At 44.7% G+C, this 15,369-nt stretch overlaps 1 protein-coding gene across 3 annotated transcripts in view; it reads right to left on the bottom strand.

The window, feature by feature from the left end:
* Positions 1 to 15,042, bottom strand: part of FBXO8 (F-box protein 8) — a 49,269-nt gene extending 34,227 nt beyond the window's left edge. Inside the window, exons 1-3 of one of the 3 annotated variants that reach the window (XM_073643901.1) lie at positions 14,847 to 15,042; positions 2,520 to 2,617; positions 2,229 to 2,409 (exon numbers count right to left, since the gene is read on the bottom strand). The gene's annotated coding sequence lies outside the window, so the exon portion shown is untranslated. The remainder of the gene's footprint in view (positions 1 to 2,228; positions 2,410 to 2,519; positions 2,618 to 14,846) is intronic. The other 2 variants (XM_073643910.1, XM_073643893.1) reach the window with 2 other exon arrangements.
* Between the last annotated feature and the right edge of the window lie 327 nt (positions 15,043 to 15,369).

Genomic DNA, 15,369 nt, shown 5'->3' with positions numbered 1-15,369 from the left:
TGTAGAAAAAAGTTTAAAATAGCAGAAGGGGGTAAGGTGCAAGGTGCCCAAAGCTGGGGGGTACGGCGGTATAGAATAGTCAATTAGTCCATATAGTTATGAGTGGCAGCGGTGAGTACATATAACATGGAACAAAATCATGTTCAGTAGACATCAAAGTTGATACAGTAAAGTGTACAAAGAGGCCAAGGCCTCATACAGAGAGACCAGGTCCTGATACAAAAAGTATCCTAGCACTAACTCAGAAAGTGTGAGTCAATGGTCCCTATGATATAGATAAATATAGACTCACCACAAGCCAAAGGTATGGAAGGAGCCCAGAACCCCACAAGAGAGTCCCCAGCAGTGCAACGGGTAAAGTCGCGCCCCTGCGCCCCGACGCGCGTTTCGGCGTTCTTTTTCAAGAGGCAGCGCTGACCTGACCTGACTCACACTTTCTGAGTTAGTGCTAGGATACTTTTTGTATCAGGACCTGGTCTCTCTGTATGAGGCCTTGGCCTCTTTGTACACTTTACTGTATCAACTTTGATATCTACTGAACATGATTTTGTTCCATGTTATATGTACTCACCGCTGCCTCTCATAACTATATGGACTAATTGACTATTCTATACCGCCCTTCCCCCCAGGGTACCCCCCAGCTTTGGGCACCTTGCACCTTACCCCCTTCTGCTATTTTAAACTTTTTTCAACAATAATTTTGAATGATGTATTTAAATAAAATTGTATTGATTGTTTGCCACTATACTCAAGTGTCCTCCTGTTTTTTGTATGTATCTAATTGAGTAGGCATTACAGACGTGGTGCCTGACATTTGGTCTTGGCACAATGTTCTGTTCAGTATGTTACACTTGGCCTGTGTTTTTCTCATTATTTGTAAGATGCAGTACAACTTCTATTCCTCCCAGTTTGTACGACCTTTGCTTGCTGTTATTCAATAAAAGTCTTCATTTTTTACTTCTGTTCTGGCCATGTGATGATCACACAGGTTAGGCTTGTTACATTATGTGCATGAGAGGAAACAAAGAACTATCCTACAATATTGCAGCAAGAATAGAACTTGAAAACTGTATTAGATGAAATTATATAGGGAAAAAATGTATAGCTTTTCATATATAAAAAAAAACCAACAAAAACACACATTCCTTACTCAAGCAACAATACCCCTTTAAAACACCAAAGTAGTTGACCACCGGGAGCTTGCAAACCCATACTTATATTAATTTGCTAGCAATGACCACTTGCTGAGCCTTACACAGGTCACTTTATGAGGTCGTTCAAACCATTGGCCAGTGAAACTATGTCACTGACCAGCCGATGTACAAGCAAAACTTCAGATGATTGGGTATTTTTTGTGGCCTAAAAATTATTGATAAAAGTATAGTGTATGGAGACCAAATGATCATATTAACAACGATTTGGCCCCCTACAGGTAGGTAGTGGCCATGTAAAAATGTATTTACAGTAGAACAGATTTATTTTTTCTGTTCCCTATAACATGATCCAGAAGCAGAGACTTCCCCGGCCCATAGCTCTCATAGGGAAAACACGTTTATGCTAATATCAGACCTGCTGTCTATACATTGTGGTGGTCTCCTTGTTACGGTTGCAGGTTTGTATTCTGAGTATGAAGGACACTTCTGCATAGAGGAGGTAGAAGATTGCACACAGCCCAAATCAGACAGTAATGGAAATATTTTTGAATATATTTTTAAAGAGACCCCAATCCTAACATGCTCCAGTGAATACTAATTACCCCTTAGTCAAAGGGGTTTGTCCCTACACAGTCTGACACTGTCATCACGGATTGGACAATCTAGGACTGTGTGGGGAAATACCTGCAGATGGTAATGCCCAAATGTTATAGGGGTTGTCTGGTGAAGAGAAGTTACTCAACGGTGATAATTATAGATCTGTGAAGGTCTGGCTGCTGCGCCTACCACCCGATCGCCAGAACAGGGCACTTTTATCCCTGTTAGATTGGAGCTACAGTGTGAACGCCCCTCCATTCATTCTCTATAGGACTGTGCTGCTCTCTGCTTTTTCTGGCAGCCCCATAGAGAAGGAATGCAGTGGAGGTTGAGCACATGTGCTACCGCTCCATTGTATTGAGGCGAAAAGTGCTCCGTTCTGGTGATCCGCGTTTGTCCCAGTGGTTGGTCTCTCGTTGATCTGCAAGTTATCATTTATCTAATGAATAGGTGATAAATTTTGTTCACCGGACGAACCTTGTAATTTATTCATACATTTGTAAGAAGAATAAAAGAGGGACAGTACAGTGCAGTTCTAAGAAAAGATGCTCCAGAATTGGTATTTCACAAAAAAGGCAACGATTTACTACAACAGACAGGTCAGAGGAGCTGAAGATCGCCAGTAAACAGGTCCACCAACAACTTCCAAAAGGAGAACCTACAAGCAGAAAGTAACAAAGGAAACAACCTAGGATAAATGCTTCTTAGACAACTCCAAGGAATTTTTCTTTCTTACAATTTGAAAAACAAAATGAAAGGACGACTTACTTCAATAGGGAAGATTCAGCGCAGCCCTACAGCTCCTCAGTGCGTGTTCATGCTCTTCTGCCGGCACCGACCAATTAGTGGGACTCTCATGCTACAATCTGGAAGAATAACACAGACACATTGACTAAGACAGAAGTGAACACTTAAAGAGGCGGTATGGTCTCTAAGCAGTGCGGTTACATAAAGATACAATGCAAGAAACGTTCACATATACACTTACAGATATTAATCTATTAATGGCCTCACATCCTCAGTAATGGGGGCTATACTGTTTATTTCATAGCAATGGTTGTTGGGTCCGTGCCAGAAACATGGCTGCAAAGATCGCGTGCCCCATTGCCATTAGACACAGTGTATAACATAATCACCAAATTGTATTACTCTGACCATGATAATCATCACAGTGCCATGACAGCTTCACCCTGGAACATGGCAGCAGCTGCATTATGTTGGCACAGCTGGAAAGGAAGCAGCAGAAGTTTGCTTTTCTGTATTTCCTTGTACATCTATCATCTAAATGTCTTCCGCTAATAAAAGACACAATTATAATCAAAAATCTATTAGAAAGTAGCTTATATTGTACAGCATGAAAGCGTCCAGAGTAGTCAGCGGTGCACACCGATCCCTACAGAACATGGCTCACAAGGCAGGGTATATTATAGGGACGGACCAGGAGATCGGCCTTCTTGTTATTACTTCATTTACAATGACGTCATCCATTTGTAGGTTCCAAAGGCCGACTACTGCTGAGTATTGTTACCTGCACACATGTGCAAGAGGAGTTTTCACTACTGCTCCGTCCAGTGCTGTCTATACACATGTGTATCAGTCATGCAGAAATGCCTCGAGAATGAAATCAGTCATATTGGTATTAAAGAAATTAACATGTGCAACTCCTCGGCTACAAGGAAACCAACATGTGAGGTTACCTAAAAGCAAACATGTTGGTGCTCATTCAGATGAGCCAATAATATAGGAATGAACGCTCGGAATTTATCTAAACCCGACTGCAATTACCTGATGAACGAGCAGAACACTTGTCAGGTGTGATGATTTTTAAAGGCCCCCTTAAACTAGCCGATTGGCTCGCATATATCCAATCGGCTGTCGTTACTGGCCGGTTCACACAGACCCATGAACGTTCTATGCACCCAGAACGATCGTTAATATGATTGTTCTGTACAGACAGAATATCATTAGTGTCGGCAGCACATCTGGTGTTTACATACAGGGGATATGATGCCAAGAACAATGATTGCTAACCTGCTTACAAATCATCTCACCTGTAGTTAAGTTCGCAGCCGGGTCCACAAAGAACAGTCCATTTCCAAACAAATTGCCGTGGGCGACTACGCCGCCGTGTCGCTCTGAGGTTTGTCAGAAGCTTTGCCTTCTTGGGCTCTGTGTTCACGTCACACAGGTCAAGATAGCAGAGCTTCCAGCTCTACAGCTTGCAAGCACAAAACTAACCCACCCAAAACTTTGCTGCAGGTTTTTAAATCAAAACTGTGGACATGAGCCACATGCAAGACCCGGGCTGGAGGGAGTGGACCGCCCCACTGCCATCCTGTAGTCCACTCCAAGAATAAAAGCCCATGCTGAGTTTTACTAAATCTCCCTTGGTCAAATAGCTTGCCCAAGTTCAAACTTACTTTTATTCTGCACTGTAACCACAGCTATGTCTGTAACTGCAATGCACTCCAGCGGGTTCAATATGCTTCTATGCGCATTCTGGGTGATACATACCGTCCCTCGCATATAATTCCCCTCACTGCCTCTCACACCCAACAAATGAGCAATTTTGCTTGTTCGTCAGGCGATTGATAGGCTATTAGATAGGTCCATAGTTGGGCCGAGCATTGCTAGGAACATTGGTTATCCAATTATTGGCTGGTCCAAAGGGGCCATAAGCCTTGCAGAGGTAAATGGCCTACTTTATGGGGAGGTTTCTGGTAGGATGGTTGTCCACTCCTTGCTAGAAACTAGAAAAATCAATTAATGCCTAATGTAGCAATAATAATAATAATAATCATTTTTATTTTTATAGCGCCAACATATTCCGCAGCACTTTACAAATTTTAGGGGGGACCTATACAGACAATACAGAATAAGCATATCTCATATTGAAAGGAGTGAGGGCCCTGCTCGCAAGCTTACAGTCTATGAGGAAATGGGGGAGACACAAAAGGTAGAATGTACATATATTGTATAATGCAGCCTTGATATACTAAATACGATAAATAATACATGGACTGGTTGCCTGCCAGTATGTGTGCAGTCCTGACCGAGGCTATTATGTGCATGGTTGGTATGAACATGAAATTGAAGATTTTAATATGGGGGAAAACTGGGATGGACAGATAGTGTGTGGAGGCGATACGGCAGTCTAAAGAAATGGGTTTTTAGGGTCCGCTTCAAACTGTGGGTATTGGGAATTAATCGAACTGTCCTGGGTAGTGCATTTCAAAGAATTGGCGCAGCACGCGAGAAATCTTGGAGACGGGAGTGGGAAGTTCGGATTATGGAGGATTTTAGTTTTAAGTCACTGGCAGAATGGAGGGCACGTGTAGGGTGGTAGACTGAGACAAGGGAGGAGATGTAGGGGGGTACTGAAGCATGGAGCGCTTTGTGGGTAAGCATAAGTTTAAATTGAACTCTATATTGGATGGGTAACCAATGCAATGACTGGCACAGGGAAGAGGCATCAGTGTAAGGGTTGGCAGGAATATGATCCTGGCTGCTGCGTTAAGGACGGATTGGAGAGGGGAGAGTTTAGTAAGAGGGAGCCCGATAAGTAGAGAGTTGCAGTAGTCCAGATGAGAATGAATAAGAGCTACAGTAAGAGTTTTTGCCGAGTCAAAGGTGAGAAAAGTCCTGATTCTTGAGATGTTTTTGAGGTGTAGATGACATGAACGAGCGAGTGATTTGATGTGAGGAGTGAAGGAAAGATCTGAGTCAAAAATGACCCCAAGACAGCGAGCTTGTTGCTGGGGAGTAATGGTTGAGCCACAAACGGAAATGGCAATATCGGGCACAGGTAGGTTAGTGGAGGGAGGAAATACGAGTAGTTCAGTTTTAGACAGAGGGAGGACATAATGTTAGACACAGCAGAAAGACAATCACTGGTATTTGTAGTAATGCAGGGGTGATGTCCGGAGCAGAGGTGTATAATTGGGTGTCATCAGCATAGAGATGGTACTGAAAACTGAATCTGCTGATTGTTTGTCCAATGGGAGCGGTGTATAAGGAGAAAAGAAGGGGGCCTAGGACTGATCCTTGAGGAACCCCGACAGTAAAGGGAAGGAGAGAGGAGGAGGAGCCGGCGAAAGACACAGAGAAGGAGCGATCAGAGAAATAGGAGGAGAACCAGGAGAGAACAGTGTCCTTGAGGCCAATAGTGTGGAGCATAGTGAGGAGGAGCTGGTGATCCACAGTGTCGAATGCTGCAGAGAGATCCAGGAGAATCAGCAGGGAATAGTGACCATTAGATTTAGCTGTTAGTAGATCATTAGAGACTTTAGTGAGGGCAGTTTCAGTAGAATGTAAAGAGCGGAAACCAGATTGTAAAGGGTCAAGAAGAGAGTTGTCTGAGAGATAGCGGATTAGACGGGAATGGACCAGGCGTTCCAGGAGTTTAGAGATAAAGGGAAGATTGAAAACAGGTCTGTAGTTGGCCGTGCAGTTCTGGTCAAAGGAATGATTTTTTAAGTAATGGATGTACGCTGGCATGTTTAAAAGAAGAGGGAAAGATACCAGATGAGAGGGAGAGGTTAAAAATTTTAGTTACGTGAGTGGTGACAGCTGGAGCAAGGGACTGAAGGAGATGTGAGGGAATAGGGTCACTGGTGCAGGTGGTAGGGCGAGAAGATGCAAGGAGCCGGATCACTTCATCTTCCGTGACTGGTTCGAAGTCAGAAAGTGAGCAAGATACAATGTGGCAGGGGAGAGCATGCATAACGTTTGGGGATTGGGAGAAAATTTCCTGTCGGATATGGTCAATTTCTTCTTTGAAATAATTGGCCAGATTGTCGGCGCTGAGGTTGGTGATCGGGGTCTGTGCTGTTTGATTGAGGAGAGAATGAAACGTGTCAAAGAGTCGTTTAGGATTATTGGAAAGTGAGATTATGAGGTTGTTAAAGTAGGTTTGTTTGGAGAGGTGAAGAACAGAGTTAAATGTTTTCAGCATAAATTTATAATGGAGGAAATCTTCAGGCAGATTAGACTTTCTCCACAGACTTTCAGCGCACCTGGAACACCGCTGGAGAAGACGTGTTTGAGGTGTGTGCCAGGGTTGTCGCCGTCTATGCCGAATTGTTCTTTGTGTAGGAGGTGCGGCTTCATCCAGGGCGCATAGCATTATTTCGTTATAATACTTCAATGTAGAGTCGGGACATGAGAGGGAGGAGATTGGGGCCAATAATGATTGCAACTTTTTCATAAATTTCTGGCTGTTAATGGCACGTATATGTCTATAAGTGTGGAAAGTGGGGGGGGTCTTGAGTAGAGTCACAGTTCTTGACAGAGAATGAAATAATATTATGGTCAGACAGTGGAAGGGGAGAGTTAGTAAAGTCATGTACTGAGCAAAGCCGGGAGAAGATCAGGCCCAATGTGTTCCCGTCCTCATGTGTAGGAGAATTAGCAAGCTGTAAAAGGCCGAAGGAGGAGGTTAGTGATAAAAGGTGAGCGGCAGATGGGAAAAGAGGATCGCCAATTGGGATGTGAAAATCTCCCATGATTATCGTGGGGATGTCGCAGGATAGAAAATTTGGAAGCCAGGCAGCAAAGTGATCCAGGAACTGACAGGAGGGACCTGGAGGGCGATAGCCAAAGAGGCCGATCATATAGACTTTTATACATTTAATTACACCATTTTAGCGTTCAGGTCATGGAGGCCGGGTCTGGTTATACTGTATGTGTCAGTTATGTAGCCACATACACTACAGGAGCACACGTGGCTTTCATTGACCTAGGGGACTTTGCGACACCTGTTCTCATATCTTGGTGGGGGTCCTAGCTGTCCGCCCCGTCAGCAGACACAGCTTTTCTGAATCATAACATTACTTAGTAGTATCTATTATCTGCCTAAAACCATGTATGGTACCAAATACAACAAATAAAATGCTTAAAGAAGTTGTCCACAAATTTTTATTGTCCCCCCAATGTATTCAGCCGGTGCCCATAAGGCTTTTTGTAATTACCTTTAGTTGTCCTTTTTGCCTGTGAGCGGCGCTACCGTGGGTCGCTCACGTGCATCATGTGACCCCCCGCTGATGTCACGTCAAGTGAGGCGTGACATCAGTGACGCGGTCCCAGCGGTGGACGCCGGGTTGTGTGCGAGTTTACCCCACACGTCACACCCAGCATCCACTGCATGCTTTCCCAATGAACAAGGAGAGGGAGAGAACGCGGTGGATGCTTGGTGTGACGCGCGGGGTAACCCCACCCACAACCCAGCAGCCACCGTGGAACACAGCAGAGAGAGACTCCCGGCTGCATCCAGAACTTGACATGACATCTGGGATGTCGGAGCCGGCTGCAGCCAGGGGTTACGTGATGCCTGTGAGCGGCCAGCGATAGCGCCACTCACAGGCAAGAAGGACAGCAGAAGGTAATTACAAAAACCTTTATGGGCATCAGCTGAATACACTGGGGGGAGATAATAAAAAGTAGTGGACAACTCCTTTAAAACATAAAAATTACATACTGTCAATATTGTTATTATTATTATTTATTATTATGATAGCGCCATTTATTCCATGGTGCTAATATCCCACAATATTCCACATTGTCATGAAATTTTAAATAAAAATAAAATGTAATAGTTGTATGTAACATATTTTTTTAATAAAAATCAAATAAAAACACATTTTGTATGATTTCATGAAAGTATATTCCGCACAACCCATATGGATAATCTGGGTGACCTCATTCATGTTAATCCACTCCAGGATTTGAGCTTGTATCTAAATAGACCTCCAGCAACAAGCACCACAACTCTGATACTGCCCTAACACATTGTAACACAAGGAAGAAGCCATCTACTCCTCTGGTGACAAACAAGGAAACAAACAATAAAAGGTTAATAAGAATATTAGTAAAATACAATACAGCTTATTCTGGCTCAGATTTCTCTTTCCAGGTGCAGATGAAGCCTTCGCTTAGGAAGCTTCAGGGTCGAGTAACACTATGGCCCAGATTCTCCAAGAAGTATTCGCCAGGATTCTGGTATAAAACCGCTCAAAATATAGCAGAAAGTTATGCAAAAATGTTGCCACATTTGGTGTTTTAACACCAGTCACAGCTGATAGAAGCGAGCGGAGCTCGGGGGACATGACCGGGTCAAGTAGAGCCGGGCTGGTGTACATTTCTGATTGTGGCGCATGGCTACATTCCCCTGTGGGTCATGTTGGTTTTAGCAGTGGTTGCCCATAATCTTTTTTACTACTGGAAACATAGATGTGCATGGCAGCCAGGGCAGTGGAGTCGGAGTCTGTGTCCATTTTGGTGGAGTTGGAGTCGGTATAAAATGGACCGACTCCAACTCCTAAAATATATACCGTAATAAATTGGTTTATTAGTACAATGCAGGATGTGCTGTAAATGTTTTCATAAGAATTTGGGAAAGTTATGAAATGTCCTATAAATGTCTGTTCTGTTCCTGATCTAAGGATCTCTTGGCTGTTAGTTGAGATGAATGTGTGCTGCACTTTATGTACACGCTCAGTAGTGAGGCAGTGCTGTGGAGTCGGGAGTCAGGGAAATTGAAGAGTCGGAGGTTTGGTTACCGACTCCACAGCCCTGATGGCAGCAGTACCACGATTTTCATTCAGAAGTGTGTGTGCAGATCTGACCTACACTACAGGTATGATACGTCAGCTGTACAATAACCTGAAGATCTCACCTAACACTGCTTTTGTTGTCATTCCAGGTTGAGGTGTGCACTTACAGAATGACCTATATTTATGAAGGAATGCGGTAAGAGAGAAGGTATCAGGTTGTCTACAGCTATAAATTATATTAAATGTCACATGAGACATAGGAAAGGAATCCTCTAAGACTATGTGCACACATCTTTTTCCGGCAGGTCCGCTCAGGAACCCGCTTGACAAGGCCCCCTGTCACCAGGATTTTATACCCCAAAACTACTGGCACATATATATATATGAACTATGTATGACAGATGTCAGGCAAGCAGATTTCTACAACAAAGTTACCTACTATGCTCAGTGGCCCCATCAAGGCTTACGTCCGAACCCCTACAAGACAAGATTTGGGAATATGCACGGATGGGGCCATTGACTAATGATGCAGAGTCACAGTGGGCTCTGTCGTGCAACATTTACAGCCGTATACGCGTTTTGGAGGTGGGCAGCAAGACGCAATCAACTGCATCTTTGGATGGCTGTCTGGACGAACGGTCCGATGGGGCCACTGAATATAGTAGCAAACGCTATGTGAACCAGCCTAAGGATTTAATCAGCCTTAAAGCCTTTACATACAAGTCATTAATTTGGGGTATAAAATCCTGATGACAGGTTCCCTTACAGAAGAATGAACATATGCATTGCAATAAAAGGAGCCCAAAAGGCTAAATGTGTCCGTAGGGCTCTATTGCCATACGGAGGCCAAAAAAATGGTATTATTGCCATCCGTCTGGTGAACATATGTTATTACACTGCAAAAAACAGGTAAGGAATAGCGTAACAGACTACACTTTTTCCATCCCGCATGATCCAGTAATAAATGCTTCCTATGACGCCGGGTCTTAGCGGATGATACAATAATTCTCAGACAAGTCACGCTACAAAAAACATCTGTAAAACTTGTCTTAGACTCGCTGTCATAAAACTATTTACAGCTGTGATTTAGCTTTAAGAAAACCAGGCAAAATACAGACAAGTTGCATGTGACAGAAAATCAAACACATTAGGAAACATGTACAACTCTGCATGGCAGCCGCAGTCCAACACCATAGGAAATCATTAGGTTCGGGCTGCCTGCGACATTGGACTGCGGTATTGCATCTAATGATTTCCTATAGGTTCGCATTGTGACCTGTTACCCGGCCACGACACAGAGTTGCATACATCTTTAAAAGTGTTTGATTTTCTATCACTGGTCCCAATTCACTATTCCCATAGACTTCAATGAAAGACACAGGCAACTGCAACTTTTTTTTTTTTTTACACCAAAATTGCAGCTCTAAAATAGTCAGGGTTCAGCAAGTAGCACAAATGGTTTTGGTCGTGCTGAGAATTGCTGTTGTGCGACACCTGCTGCCATGTAGCCCCGGATGAGCAGGTGCAGACCGCCATAGATTCTCTCATCCGAAAGAATCGGGATTATGCAGATCAAACTCTGATCAGAGTGTGACCATAGTGTGATCCGATTCTATCAGATGAGAAGAAGATGGGGAAAAAAATGTCTCCATTCTGTCAGTCCGTTGAAATCTGACAGCACTCAGACGTCATCCGAGTGAAGTCTGATGGTTCCCACGCACTCACTGACTTGCATGGCCGAGTTCGGTCTGAATATCAGATCAAACTCGAGCATGCTGATTTTTTTCTCAGACTGTCTCGGTCTGTGGAAAATATCGGATATGTACGAGGCCCCATAGAATAACATTGGTCTGGGTGCGATCTGATGTTGGACCACAGTAGAATGAAAAATACATAGATGTGAGCGAGCCCTCTGGGTGATGGATCCTGCTGTTTAGCGGAGGCTCGGATGGATAACTAACATATAAATCAGCCTGTCTGTTAAACTTAGGCCATAAATGTTGTGCGAGGATAGCCTCAATCCTCACAGGACTCCCAGAGGAAACAGAGAGAATCCCAATTACCCCACACAGTGATTGACAGTCCACACTGATACAGGGAAGGCTGGCAATAAGCCAGCGTGGCTACTCATGGTCTCTCCTATGAGTCCTATTAAAGGGGATGTCTGGTGTCATAAGAAAAGTCTGCGCCCGCTCTGTGACTACAGACTGCTGAATCGTAGCAGTATGCAATGCACACACTGTCATGATTCCTCTTATTCAATGTATGTGACAGCTTGGATGCGATTTCCAGAGGATTCTCCTACACTTCTCTCTACAGAACACTGACTGCAGCGGAGGAGTCTTGTAGGGAAATCGCATACATGAGGTTATGTGACTTACACAGGGAATACCGGGAATTGTGACAGTGTGGGCATTACACGCTGCCATGACTCAGCAGTCAAACTTTTCTTCTTAGCCTGGAAAACCCCTTTAAGAATACCTGCTTTGGAGACTGGGACTTACTTGTGACCTGTCTCTGATTAGTCCTGTATTTTTTTTAATTTAATCACCTAACTGTAACTCTATGGCTACGTTCACAAGTTGTGTTCTGGCTGTGTATTTACGCAGCATATTTAGTGTGTAAAATACGCAGCGTTTTACATTATCAGCATAATCTCATGTACAAGCGTCTTTTTCACACTAGTATTTTGAGCCCTGTTGAGTTTTTGGCACGACCCAGCCTGACAATTCTTTCAGCACTTTTCGCACCATTTTTCATCCACTTAAATGAATGGGTGAAAAACGCAGATAAAAGCTCACGTATTATACGCAGTGTTTTTCCTGTCACCACTCTGGGTTTTGGTGCAGAAACGTGCATACCCCATAATAACCTAATCACAACAAGTCACAGAGACAATCACACAAAGATTAGGTCATGTGACTTGTTTGAGCCTGGCCGTTATGTGACCAAAGGTGCCGTGTAGTCCTAGCCGTACTCAGAATCCTGGTACAAATTAGTGACGGACAATCCGGAGCTTTTTGGTGATCAGAATCATTTAACTCTTCTCCAAAAATAGAACCTGCCCTTTTGGATCCCACATGAATCCCTATAAGGCTATGTGCCCAAGATGCAGAAATGAAGCAGAAAATTTCTGCAGCATTTCTGCATCTCCCTGGCAGAAAAAACGCATGCAGATTGTGCATGCGTTTTTCCTGCAGAATACATGCGGAATACATGCGGATTCACATGCGTACCCACATGTGTTAACGCATGTGGACTGACAAGCACTTTCCAGGCGATAGCATCACTTGGAAAGTGCTTGACAACTAGGTCACACTGTATAAATCCATGCAAACAGCATGGATTTATACATTGTGACCGTAAAAATAAAAAAAATAAAGCTCCGGCGTGTGCTGTCGCGCTCGTCCTGGCTTCTTCCGAGTTGCCGGCACATCGCGAGACAGCCTGCGGTCACATGACCGCGACGTCATCTCAGGTCCTGGAAGGAGAAGCGCTGCCGGCAAGCAGAGAGAAGCCGCCGGACAGGTGAATAGAAACTTTATTTTTTATTTTATTCTTTTTTTTACAGGTACAATGGTACCCAGGTCTGGATGAGAGTCTTCTCTCCTCCAGAACTGGGTACCATCCGCACATTGAGACGCATGATATCCGCTTGTACAATTGTACAGACGCGGATATTATGCGTCTCAATGCAAGTCAATGGCGGCGTTTCCGCTGCGCTTCCGCAAAATTAATGAACATGCTGCGGATTTATGAGCGCTGCAGAAACGCTGCGGAAAAATCCGCAGCATGTGCATTGACATTGCGGAATGCCATTGGGGACCTTAGGGTGCGGCTTACCATGCGTTTTTGAAGCAATTCCGCAGTAGAAACGCATGAAAAACGCATCGTGTGCACGCAGCCTTAGAGTTTGCCCGCAGATCAACACATATTTATAGAGAATCACTCAGTCCCACCCACCTACAGTAAGCCGATGGCAGAGCGGTCCTCGAGGCTGTACAGAAGCTGCTGGCTGGGTGCCCGGCTTTCAGTCACTTCACCCCAGAGCCATATATACAGTGCAAGGGGCTGCCGCTCAGGTCATTACCGACCCATCACAAATCAATCAGTCTCACAGCGCCGTGCCCCTTACTGCTACCATGGCAGGTCCCTGATAACAACACATTTACAGTAACTGTTCTATGGTCAAAATACTGAACAAATATTTATATTACTTATATAGCGCCATTAATTCCACAGCGCTTTACAGGCACTCACAATCTACATTCCCTATCAGTACGTCTTTTGGAGTGTGGGAGGAAGCCGGAGAACCCGGAGAAAACCCACAAACTCCTTGCAGATGTTGTCCTTGGTGGGATATGAACCCAGGACCCCAGCGCTGCAAGCCTGCAGTGCTAACCACTGAGCCACTACACCAACAAGGAGGAGTCAAAACATTGCCACACTCTGATTATAATAAAACTCTTATCAATTGATAGTTTTTGGCCCCACTGTGTCCTGTGCCCAGTGTCTATCAGACGGGACATGTGCTGCCACATAGTGTGTAATATATATATTTATTACACACAAACATAGACATGTGCACACACAAACAGACACACTTATCCACAGACACACACACACTTATATGCACACTCTTATATACACACACAGGCACACACACAGGCACACACTTATATACACACAGGCACACACTTATATACACACAGGCACACACTTATATACACACAGGCACACACTTATATACACACAGGCACACTCATATACACACAGGCACACTCATATACACACACTTATATGCACACAGACACACACTTATATGCACACAGGCACACTCATATACACACACTTATATGCACACAGACACACACTTATATGCACACAGGCACACTCATATACACACACAGGCACACACTTATATACACACAGGCACACTCATATACACACACTTATATGCACACAGACACACACTTATATGCACACAGGCACACACTTATATGCACACACTTATATGCACACAGGCACACACTTATATGCACACAGGCACACACTTATATGCACACACTTATATACACACAGACATACACTTATATACACACAGGCACTTATATACACACACACACACACACACACACACTTATATGCACACAGACACACACTTATATACACACTTTTATATGCACACAGACACACACTTATATGCACACTCTTATATACACACAGGCACACACTTATATACACACAGGCACACACTTATATACACACAGGCACACACTTATATACACACAGGCACACACTTATATACACACGGTCTCAAAGTGTAAACACGTCTGTAGGGGGTTAGGGGTTGGGATCCCTCTGCAGGGGGTTAGGATCCCTCCCCGGGGTTGGGATCCCTCCCCCTTCTGATAAACACGGGGCACAGGGGGCGCTGTTCCTTCCGATCGCCCACTGACTGCTCCCAGCCGGGCACATACACCACGTCCAGAGGACAATCCCTCCTCAGACCGCAGACATCCCAGCAGGGCGGGCGGACACTCACCGCGATCCCATCGGACGTCCCCGCTCCTCGCCCTCTGCCCTCCGGAGCTGTCAGCTTCCTAAGCTTCACTGATTTTTTTTTTTTTTTTTTAACCAGGTCATGTGACTCTGATGTCATTCGGCTACGGCAAGATGGTTGGGTCAAAAGCGTCCACTTCAACGCTCCCTCCCTATGGAAAGAGTTGTGTTACTATGGTGACACTGGGAGATTTTAACGCCTCATTTTCCTGTTCCGGGGCACTGGGCTCCGCCCGGTGTGTGTTGGCTCCTCCAGCCTGATGAGTGTGACAGGACAGTCACGTGTGTGCAGCTGTAGTGTGCGCTCATCCTGGTGCTGAGGTGGTGTAGTACAGTGTATGGTGGCTGCTGTCCGCACTACACCGCTGCAGTGAAGGCCCGGGCACAGCACCAGTGGGGCTCCTATAGTGGGAGTACCGGCAGATAGCATGGGGCTGTAGTGCTGGCCACAGTGGACACTGCATGCTGTCAGGCGGTGCACTGATGAGCTGTGTGCGGTGAGAGTC

This window comes from Phyllobates terribilis, unplaced genomic scaffold (assembly GCF_046119375.1).
Source record: "Phyllobates terribilis strain yellow unplaced genomic scaffold, ASM4611937v1 Scaffold_1__5_contigs__length_1240528914, whole genome shotgun sequence".
In the NCBI taxonomy this organism is placed as follows: domain Eukaryota; kingdom Metazoa; phylum Chordata; class Amphibia; order Anura; family Dendrobatidae; genus Phyllobates; species Phyllobates terribilis.
The sequence above is the reverse complement of the archived record's forward strand: the minus strand, read 5'-3'. Positions and strand labels throughout refer to the sequence as shown.